An 11,123-nucleotide genomic window follows, 5' to 3' on the forward strand; every position below is an offset into this window, starting at 1 on the left:
TTCTATTATGGCCTACAAGTTGTATATGCTATTAAGTAGATGGTTTATTACTGATGATATGTGTTTATATATTATATGATTTATCACGTGATTTAGTTAATCATCTCAATCATATACCTAGAAGCTTGCTTGCCTTCCATTTTACTTAGCTGCAAATTTAATTTATTCCAATATTTCCTTCCTCTTACAAAGATATTTTTGCTTAAAAAACATAAATTATGTCAATGAAATAACTTCAGTGGTGCATACAAGAATATGACACATCTACAATTTCTTCTGTGTCATGTAGAAGAAAGCTGTGTTGTAAATGGCAATGCGAGAATAGAATATTTTGCCTTTGGGAGAATTGATTTAACAAGTACCAGAGAATATTTTCCAACTGTGCCTTTCCAATCTGATATTAATATACATCTGTTTCATTTGTTTGAAGATTATTCTCTGAGTGCAAATATGTGTCAAATTAAAAAATGTGTTGCAGTGTGAATGTCAAAATATTGTATTTCTGAGTCTAAGAATCTGCAGTAGCCGCTTTAACCTGGATCATTTGTTTTTAGATTACAGATGTTCAGTTCATATTTTCACCCTTACAAGAAAATTTCTTTTTAATTTTATTGTATGATCCATGAAATGCAAAAACTATAACTGTTATAATTTTCATTGAACCTATCAAGTTACAGAAACCTAGAGATAGTTTCTGGTCAATTTCTGTAAAATGATAAAAAAAACTGAAGACAATTGATTTATCTAACAGGTTATATAATTCAGAATATAATATAGTTCCTCATATTATCTCCATTACTAACCTGAATCATGAAGGAAGATTTTTGGCTGAATTTCAGATCAAGTAGTTTTACCTAGGCATTTTGAAAACAAAATTGGTCATCTTCACCACTGTGGAAGCAGTTCGTAATTTTTCTATCTGCAAAAGTGTATTGACAGAGATTTGTAATTTTATGTAACTACCCAGGAAAGAAAAACGGCCTCGAGAGTATGAAGAATGGACAGAATGGACATTTTAAAATTGATTTTTATTGAGCTCTACATTTTTCTCTGCTCTCCTCTCTGTCTCTTCTCTCCCCTTCAACCCTCTCCCAATTTACTCAGGAGATCGTGTCTTTTTCTACTTCTCATGTAGATTAGATCTATGTGTGTCTCTCATAGAGTCCTCATTGTTTTCTAGGTTCTCTGGGGTTGTGATTTGTGGGCTGGTTTTCTTTGTTTTCTGTTTAAAAACTACTTATTAGTGAGTGCATGTGATAATTGTCTTTCTGCGTCTGGGTTACTTCACTCAAAATGGCGTTTTCTAGCTCCACCCATTTTCCTGCAAAATTCAAGATGTTGTTATTTTTTTTCTGCTGTTTAGTACTCCATTGTGTAAATGTACATTTTCCTTATCATTCTTCAGTCTAGGGAAATTTAGGTTGTTTCCACGTTCTGCTATGACAAGCAATGCTGCTATGAACATAGTTGAGCACATGTCCTTGTGGCACAATTGAGCGTCCTTTGGATATATACCCAAAAGTGGTATTACTGGGTCTGAGAAATCGTCACACTGACACCCAAAGGGTCTGTACCAGCTTGCATTTCCACCAGCAATACAGAACAGACTTTTGTATGTTTTGTGGTTTAGATGCAGTTTATCTCTGAATGTTCACTACATACAAGTTGATCCCAGTGGGTTTGTGTTGATGGAGCATTAAAGAGATACTACTTTTGGAAAGTAATTGAGACTTTATTCCATTACTGTAATAAATTAAAGCTTTAATGATAGTGTGTGCTGGGTCATAGGTCAAAAAATTAGTGTGACTTAAAAATTGAGGATGGCTGTTATAAAGTAAGTTTATACAACAGCATATTTGGTTCTTTGTGTAGGTGGCTGTTTTGATTTATGTTTCTTAGTCATGTTGTATCCCAGCCATGATTTCCTTCCACAGGACATTGATGGCATACTTCTTGGACCTTGCAACTATTAAAACTATATGTCAAATGAACTTCATCTTAACACAAAACGTGATTAACAAAGTTCAGAAGGTTTCTGAATGACAGAAATAAGGCATTCAAATTTTTTAAATTATATAAGAATCATTTGAATTATTTCTTCCAATTCAACATAGTGGTTTTCATTAATTACCTGACACTTGCCTAGTAAAAGAATTTTTTATTTTTATTATAAAATTTTGTAAATATCAAATATGTAAACTCATTTATAAATTCAATGCAGATTTGTGGTAGTATATACATAAAAGCCCTGTATTTGTTATTTTGAGTAGTAGTTAATTCTTGGGGGAATAAAATTCATTCTTAGAGTCTAAATGCTAATGCTTTCAGTAGAATTTGAAGCTAGGCTTTTGTATGTGGAAAGAGGTGTGAAGCAAGAGTATGATTGAAACTGTCTGTAACTGAGAATCTATTTGTATGTTATTTATGGCAATTAACATAATTTAAAACTTTCTTACACAAATGATTATAAATGGAACAACTGTTGAAGAAGTATAATTATCTCCACTATATACAGATGTTGTGAATGAATACAAGTTTATATATAAAGATACCTAGTTGGTAATATTTGGTATACAACAAATGTTCCAGAATTATTTATTTATTTCACCATTTTTATAGCAGTTTAAAAAATATTATACTTTGTGAAGGTAAAATTATTGTTGGGACCATTTGGAGTCCTGGCCTTCAGGATGCTCTTCCCTGCTCAAGCCTTCTGATTAGAGTTACTAAAAGCTGTGCCTTGCTTTAAGGATCAGAGGATAAGGTTTTCACCTGTTGGCCCACTTGACTGTTGGGTATATAAGCCTCCATGGTACTATTGAATAAAGGGCTTCTTACCAGGGATTAGACGTCCCTGTGTCTGTCTGTCTCTGTGTGTGTTTGTGTATTTCAACCTCCATCCCCTTGCCTGAAGCTCACAAACTGTATTGTAGTGCATAGATGAGGGTTCAGTGTGCCGCAAATTATATATATATGACTTAAAAATAGGACAAAGTTAGAGAAAAGATGAAAAATGCTAGCACTTATCTTTTAGCTTCTAAGTTTAAGAGAAAGAAAGAAAAGCCTGGAAATCAAAGTTAAAAATAGTATAAAATGCTAAAAATTACCAAAGAAATGAATAGCTTGCTTCTTATAACACTTTGGAGCAACATGTGAAAGAAGAAAATATAGCAATTTTGAACTTAGATAGATGTGGCCAGTCGATATGTGAAAATTCAAGAGGGAGCATGGCATTGCCCCTGCAATTTACAGCCTAACACCCAGTGGTGGTGTTGTTAATACAAAAGAGCCTAGAAAAGGAATAGAGATATACTAATCTAGCTAGATTGCTTAAGGGATGTTTTGAGCATGAAAAATAGATTTTTGATTATTTATTTATTTAGTTAGTTTTATCATTTAGTGTGGCCTTAGAGAAAAATCTGTTACAAATGTCCTTTTCCAAGCTTTGGGATATCTTGGGTTTATCTAATAATCTAGCACTATCAGAATGAGAAGTAAGATTACTTCATTTCCTATCGACATTATTTTTATTTTTCCATTCAAAAATTTACACTTCCTACCCTCCTCCCATTCCCCTCCTGCTCCTCCATTCCCTCTCCTCTCTCCCCCTCCCTACTTGAGAGACTGCAGGGAACCCTGCCCTGTGGGAAGTCCAAGGCCCTCCCCCCTACATCCAGGCATAAGAAGCTGTGCATTCAAATAGAGTAGGGTCCCAAAAAGCCAGTACATGCAGTAAAAACAAGTCCCAGTGCCTTTATCAATGGCTTCTCAGTCAGCTCCCATTGTCAGCCACAATCAGAGAGTCCGGTTTGATCACATGTTCCTTCAGTCCCCGTCCAGCTGTATTTGTTGAGCTCCCATTAGAACAGGCACACTGACTCAGTAGGTGTACCAACCCCTCGCAGTGCTGACTTCCTTGCTCATCTTTTCCTTTTCTGCCCTTCAACTGGACCTTGGGAGCTCAGGCCTTGCTCTGATGAGGGTCATCTGTCCCCGGAGAAAGATTCTATGGTGATATTCGAAATAATCATCAGTGTGATAGTGAGGCAAGGCCAGTTCAGGCACCCTCTCCTCTGCTGCCCATAGACTTAGCTGGGGATAACCCCCTGGACACCTGGGATCCCTTCGAGCGCCAAGTCTCTGCCAACCCTAAAATGGATCCCTTAATGTAGATATCTTCTTCCCTGCTCCTATATCTGCCCTTCTTCCATCTCCACCCTCCCAGTCCCCCAAGCTCTCCCCAGTCTTTCCCTTCTTCCAACCCCACCCTCATCCCTACCCTCACCCCCATGCTCCCAATTTTCTGACATTCCACATTGTAATATCTGCAAACAGCAAAAATATAAAATGAGTGCTGAATATAAAGAAAAACGTATACATAGGCAGTTTTCTGCTTTAAATGTGTGTGATTGGTAGGGTAGCATTGGGAGAAAATAAGACTCCATACCGATTGTATAGGAAAAAATGACGTCATAGTGCTCTGACTATAAGTTGCTTAATAGATTTAGGGAAATGAACGGTGACACCAAGTGGCCAAGCCACTACCCATTGCCCCACGATCAAACTTTCCATTAGAGACCTGTGTTTCACAAGAGTTGTTCTAACGTTATGTGCTCATTAGCTGACCCAGTTCACACCTGCTTTTCTCACTTCAAGACACAGAGTATATCTCTCTGCAATTAGGGAGGACCAAAATGAATTCGTGTGGACTGCATTGACCCAACAGCCTGCAGCTCACACCAAAGAGGCACACACCAATGAGGCTCACACCAATTTGGTATACAAGGTCTTCCTGAATATGTTTTACAGCAACGAGGAAGATGCAAAAGCTCACACTCACCTTGACTGACGCATTCCAGAGAAAGAGGGCCGTAGTATTATTTCCAATTCAGAACAGGTACCAACCTGTTTATCCATCATAAGTTTTAAAATATGCAGTTGCCATTTATCAACCATATTTAAAGGTTGCTCTGCTAAATATTAATGCCAATAATTTCTACTTTGCATACTGATTTAATTTTTAGCAGAGCACAGCATAAAGATGGACAAATAATTCTTTCTGATACCAGAGTTTTCAATTTGTTCTGTTTGCCACTCTGAGGAAATATAAGACTAATCTTTGAAAGAAAAATGTGATCTGTGTTTTCCAGTGCGGTCAGATATAAAATATATAGCTTTAAGAAAAAGGTGTTGAAAACAATGTGTGCAATTGGTGATTTCAACACTGAAAAGACAACGACCATAAAATTTTTCTTGTTTTTAAGAGTAAGGACCATATGCCTCTTTCATGGGGGTAAATACAATATTCAAATAAATTTTAAATTAAAATCATTTTTATAATATCCAATTTATATGTGCTAGTAATTATTGCATGGATTTTTATATACATCTGAAATAAAAATACTAAAGTACACATATTTTTAAAGGATGATTATGACGTCTATGGAAGATAGTAAAAGTTTGATTTTCAAGGCAAGAATTTTTGTCTAAATTTTGCTTTATTTAGTCACTAAAATCTTAAGCAGAAATGCCCCACAAAACAAATTGGTTAGATCTAAGTATAAAACATGTTGTGTTTATTTCTGCTTCTTTTCATATACTTGTAATATTTTAATAACTGTATCCCCAAAACAAAACAAAGCAACTATAACAACAACATGGTCCATATTTTCTTAGAGATGTAATTGATTTATATCAAAAGAAGGTCAAAGCTAGGGGGCCAGTTTTGATTTAAGAGTATTAATAAGGGGAGCCAATACTCGGACAACATTTTTACTATTACAGTATATTTGAAAGAGATTTAAAAATGCCTTTTGAAGTGCAGGAGGTAGCCGGAATTATGAGTGCTAAATTTTATGATTCAAACGGCTTTTTCTATGAAATAAACAAAATTAATAAACAAAACCATAATTAGAATTATTAGTGAAACTGACCACAGGTCAGTAGCATTGCCCCTTTAAATTTTAGTTAGGGTTTTAAGATGAACTCTCTATCCTAGACTGGATATAAACTCTGTACAGAAGAGATTGACCTAGCTCGTGTCAAATAAGCACTCTACCAATAGAATTCCTACTCTAATCTCTGTATTGTAGGTTTGGAGCAGATTTGATTTTATTATGTTAGCATCCACAGTGCTGTGATATAACAGGAGTTTTGTCATTTTGCACTAACAACTGTAATGTACACTTAAATTTAATAAATTAAAGTGTGCACTTCTCAAATGCACATGAAAACAGTTAATTCCCTTAATTATCTAACTGTAAAATAATCCAAACGTATATTTCTTCCAAATAAAAATAGCCATTTCCTGTTCTTCCACTCGTATTAACTAAAGAGTTTCATGTCACAGGGCCAAGTCATGGCAAGGTAGACTAATTCAAGTGTTCATGGAGTACTGGGTAATATTGAAGGAGGTGGAAAATCAGCCTCTAGTGTGGACAGCTCATGACAGCGACTCATATGTCTCCTCTGTTTAAAACTAATATGAGAATTGCAGTAATAAATCAAAATGAAATTTTTCTAATAATTCACTGCTATGAGATTTCCACATACAATTAATTTATATTAATTTACAAGTAAACAGAGAAAAATTTGAATTCAAAAAATGTCTACTAAGCTGGTTTTCTTCAAAATCTGAACTGTGCTACAAAGTACAGTTAAATAACTTTATAAAACACAGACCTAATTTAAATATACTTTGTGAAAATAACTGATATAAGTCCATCTATTTATTGATTTGGGATTACAAAATTAAATATTGGATAAAGAGTAGGAGGCAAAATTGGGACAAAGGAATGACATTACCCATAACAATATGACAAAATATTGCATAGTTATTTTGCCAGGTAGTTTTATATGTTGAATGAAACAGTAACATATGATGAGGATAAGGGATCTTCCTCTGACTTCCACATGGCTGGCACTCTGAATAAAAAAAAATGAATAAGTGAATGAATGAATGAATGAATGAAGAAATAAATAAGTAAATAAATAAAGCAGCAAACTATTTTTAAATTAGTACTATTTTGAACATTATATTAGAAATCTGTGACCTTATTAGTTTAAATCCTTATTACAATATATACATCATTGCACATCTCTAATGGACTTGTTAAAGTATTATGAGTCAAGATAGTTACAGGATACTGAAGTTCAAATGCATTTGAGAAGATTGATTTGTTTTTACAAGATTTGTGTTAGAACCTCAGAAATTACTTCAATTCATAGGATACTGTGTGGTCATTTACTTCAAGAACCAGCATGAAAAATATGTAAGTTGAGTAAAACAGAGCACCTCAATTTATTAGTCATCCTATGCTGCTGAGTATTTCAAGGTTGTATTTGAGTTCTTTACAGCCAGATGTGCTAAACTGCCAATCATTCAAATTTTAACCAAGGAATATATATATATTCATTCAGTGTACATTTGGTCATTTAATAAATATATTTTGAGATAAAGTATGTAGCTATTTTAAGATTATCTTTTCAGAGCTACTGGGTTATATGTGATGAGAACTTCTTATTTTATGAAATAGTCATGTGTTCTCTATAAGCAACATCGGTTACTGTTTACTGACTAATGTAGAGTGTACCTGAAAATATTTAATGTTAAAATCTTGGAGAATGTCAAGCACAGTAATTAAATTATCTCAAACCTTTTCAATAGGTATTAACTGTCAACAGTTGAAGCCAGCATTTTAATTATTTTTCCATAGATTTTCAGACCACAAATACCTCAAATTAAATTGAAGGAGGAAAATTTTGTGTCTATGTCATTTATTCTTTTGTGACTTTTAAGTAAGCATCTACAACTTCTTATATATGCTAGATAATTGTTCATTGAATTTATTAATTTTTAAAGTCCTGTTATTATCATTGTGTTCATATGTATACAGTGTTTATGGTTGGGGTTTGGGGAGAGCATTGCCAAGTTCCTGTGTAGATCAGAATACAACATTGTGGAGTAGATCCTCTCTTTCCATTTGGGCTCAGGGCACTGAATTCAGGTAGACAAGCTTGCAAGATACTTTCACCACCAGAGATGTCTCACTTGCCCTTGCAATTTTGTACACAAACTCTTTAGTTTTTTTTCTTAATCTGTGTTCCAGTTCTCTATTACTTGCTTATAGAAAGTTATCATCTTCACATATGTAATGCTTATCCATCTGTGTTATTCATGATATGATACTCTTCATGTAATAGAGAGTTTGGAGCATATGGGAAAATATTCAGAAAATATATACCTTACCTGATATTATATTTTCTTCAGCATACCATATAACTATCTGCTAAAATTTCTATTTAATATCATGTTGTTTTAGATCAGGTCATTCCTTTTGTCCAAATTCTTATGTCTGTGGTAAACAATGCATTCTCTTTCCCCACTTGTTCTTTCTTTTCTCAATATCAGAGCTAAAGATAGGTAGAAAAGTATCATTTATTTTTAAAAGGAGTGTTTTGATATTAGGGATGGTGTTTTATAAAATCATTCAACTTCAGTTTGTATCACAGTGACAAGTTGAAAATGTAATAAGACTTGAAAACATGCAAAACTTAAAAAAAAATACATCACAAAAACATGACTCTAAGCACAGGGAATGCACAGAACAGACAAAACTGCCGAGCTAGAATTCAGCAATTTGGAGAAAAGTGGGTAAAAGGATAAATAATAATGAACATGGTGAATTCTTTTTGAGATTGTGGCTCACTTTTTAAAAATAATTCTTTCACAGGCATTGAATTTGCATCATTTTCCTGCTCCTCCACCATCCTTATCCTCCCACAATCTCCCACAGCTAACTAGTGGCTAGCTCCACACTCTGATCTTCAGATAAGCTTTATTTGTTAGATCACAAAACTGTGCATGTGTGCTTGTGTGTGTGTGTGTGTGTGTGTGTGTTTCACTTTATATCCTAGGATGGCCTGAAACAGTCTTAGGTTCCTCCAGCCTTGTGCATGTGTCCTTGGAATTTAGATCTGAAGCAATACCTAATATGTCTATATAACTAGAAGCTGTTTTTAATTTAAAATATTTTATTTTTTCTTATGCAACAGTTCTTAGTATATGTAGCTCTGGGACCACAAAGACCAATAAATCTCTATCCAGGATTCATCACAGGGAAAAGAAAACATCCAACTGCCCCAATGCATGCTAAAAACAATCAACAGCAACACTGCAAAGATAGGAGTTTGGGTGGTTACTCATAATGCAACCTTTTGTAAATATGAGTTACTGCTCAGTGTCTATCAACTCTTAGGTCACACCTTCTTTGTTACTCCAAGTGTTTTCCCCTTCATGACTTGTAACATGAGCTGTATTATAGGCATCAGTTGATAGAGCAAGTGCCCTGCTAAGAATCACATGACAAAGAAGTTCTGTAACTCGCCTAGTACTCACAGCTTCTTACATCAAAATGAGAGCAATTTATTTACTATGAGAATGTTTACATCGATTATCTCTGTAGAGAAGTAGAGAGGACAACAACCTTAGGTTCTTACTGTCTGTGAGAAATTCTGCAGTGAAAAGTGTGGCTATGGAATATGTGGATACCCGTCACCCAAGACAACAATAGGGCAGGTGTTTCAAAGCCTAGATCATTTCTTCACTGTCTCTTTTTCTTGTCATCACTGTGATCAAATTCCTCAAAAGAGATGCCATAAAGAGGGAAGACTTATTATTGACTCATAGTGTCAGATGGCTAAGTAAATTGTGGCAGAGACGGAGTGAGTCAGGAAGCAGAACAATTCACATCACAGTGGGCTAGGAAACAGAAAATCGCTTCCGGTGCTCAGCTGCCTTTCTTTTCTCCCCTCTGCTTTTGTTCTCCTTGAATTCCCAGCACATAAAATCATGCTGCTTACATACTGTGTGGCTATTTTCCCAACAGTGGATCCTACTGGGAATGTCTTCTCTCTGTACACAGAAGTATGCCTCAATGTCTTCTGCAATTCCAAATCTGGTCAATTAAATAATGCACATGAAACATCACAACTTTGAGCTCTCAGAGTCAGTCTTCTCCTTCTTCCCTACTCTTTTCCATTCATCGGGCAAATAATAGATTTACTGTCCTTTTTATAGTTTTGTCAGTAATATTTTAATGAACCAACAAGAAAGAAAAAAAAATGGGCCATCACTGGACTCCAGCTTTTCCTTAAAGTTACAGACTCTGTGAAATTTGAGAGTGCAGAATAGGGTGGAGTCCAGGGTAAGTGGAAAAAGCCAGGCTTCTCAGTTCTCAGCACAGAATAAAAGAACACAGCAAATGTATGTAGTGATATTTTGTTTGTGATCTAACAAATAAAGCTTGCCTGAAGATTAGAGTGTGGAGCCAACCACTAGTTAGTCATAGAGGGCAAGCAGTGGTGATGACAGACACCTTTAATCCCAGCACTTGGGAGACAACAGCAGAGGAATATCTGTGAGTTCAAGGCCAGCCTGGGCTACACAAGATTAATTAAATCACAAAGAGAAACAGAGTTAGGCAGTGGTGGCTCACACACTTAGTCCAAGCACTTGGGAGTCACAAATCTTTAATACTAGCACTAGGGAGGTGGAGACAGGAAGGGATACGCCTGGGCAGAGAGAAGATATGTGCTCAAAGCATTAAGTCTGAGGATTTTTAGAGACAGAATCTTGCCCCCTTGGTTCTGAGGATTTTATAAGGGTAAGACCTAGTGGCTGACTACTCTGCTCCTTTGACCTTGCAGCCTTCATCCCCTAGTATCTGACTCTGGATTTTTATTTTTAAGACCAACTAGAATTCGAGCTAAAGATGCATCTAAAAGAACAGTATCCAGGCAGACAGGAAGAGGGTAGCTCAAAGCCAACCTAGGCTACAGTGTGGCATTGTGTCTCAAAACTGAAGATTCTACTGTGTCTAGTCACTAATTTGAAAGGTCCATGAGCTCATGTCCAATCTTACCAAAGTCTACACATTAGCCTCCAGTACTTGCCGTTTGCCAAATACTTCTATGTTTGTTTTTATTAGAGGACAATTTACTCTGTTCTGGCTGGTATGAAGATTTTTTTTACCTTTCTAATATCAAAATGTTCTAAAAATTATTACAAATGCCTCTACAAAATGTATATTGGTTATGGAATCTTAGAAAGTTGGTAAAATAAA

The sequence above is a fragment of the Microtus pennsylvanicus genome, chromosome 3, assembly GCF_037038515.1.
Source record: "Microtus pennsylvanicus isolate mMicPen1 chromosome 3, mMicPen1.hap1, whole genome shotgun sequence".
In the NCBI taxonomy this organism is placed as follows: Eukaryota; Metazoa; Chordata; class Mammalia; order Rodentia; family Cricetidae; genus Microtus; species Microtus pennsylvanicus.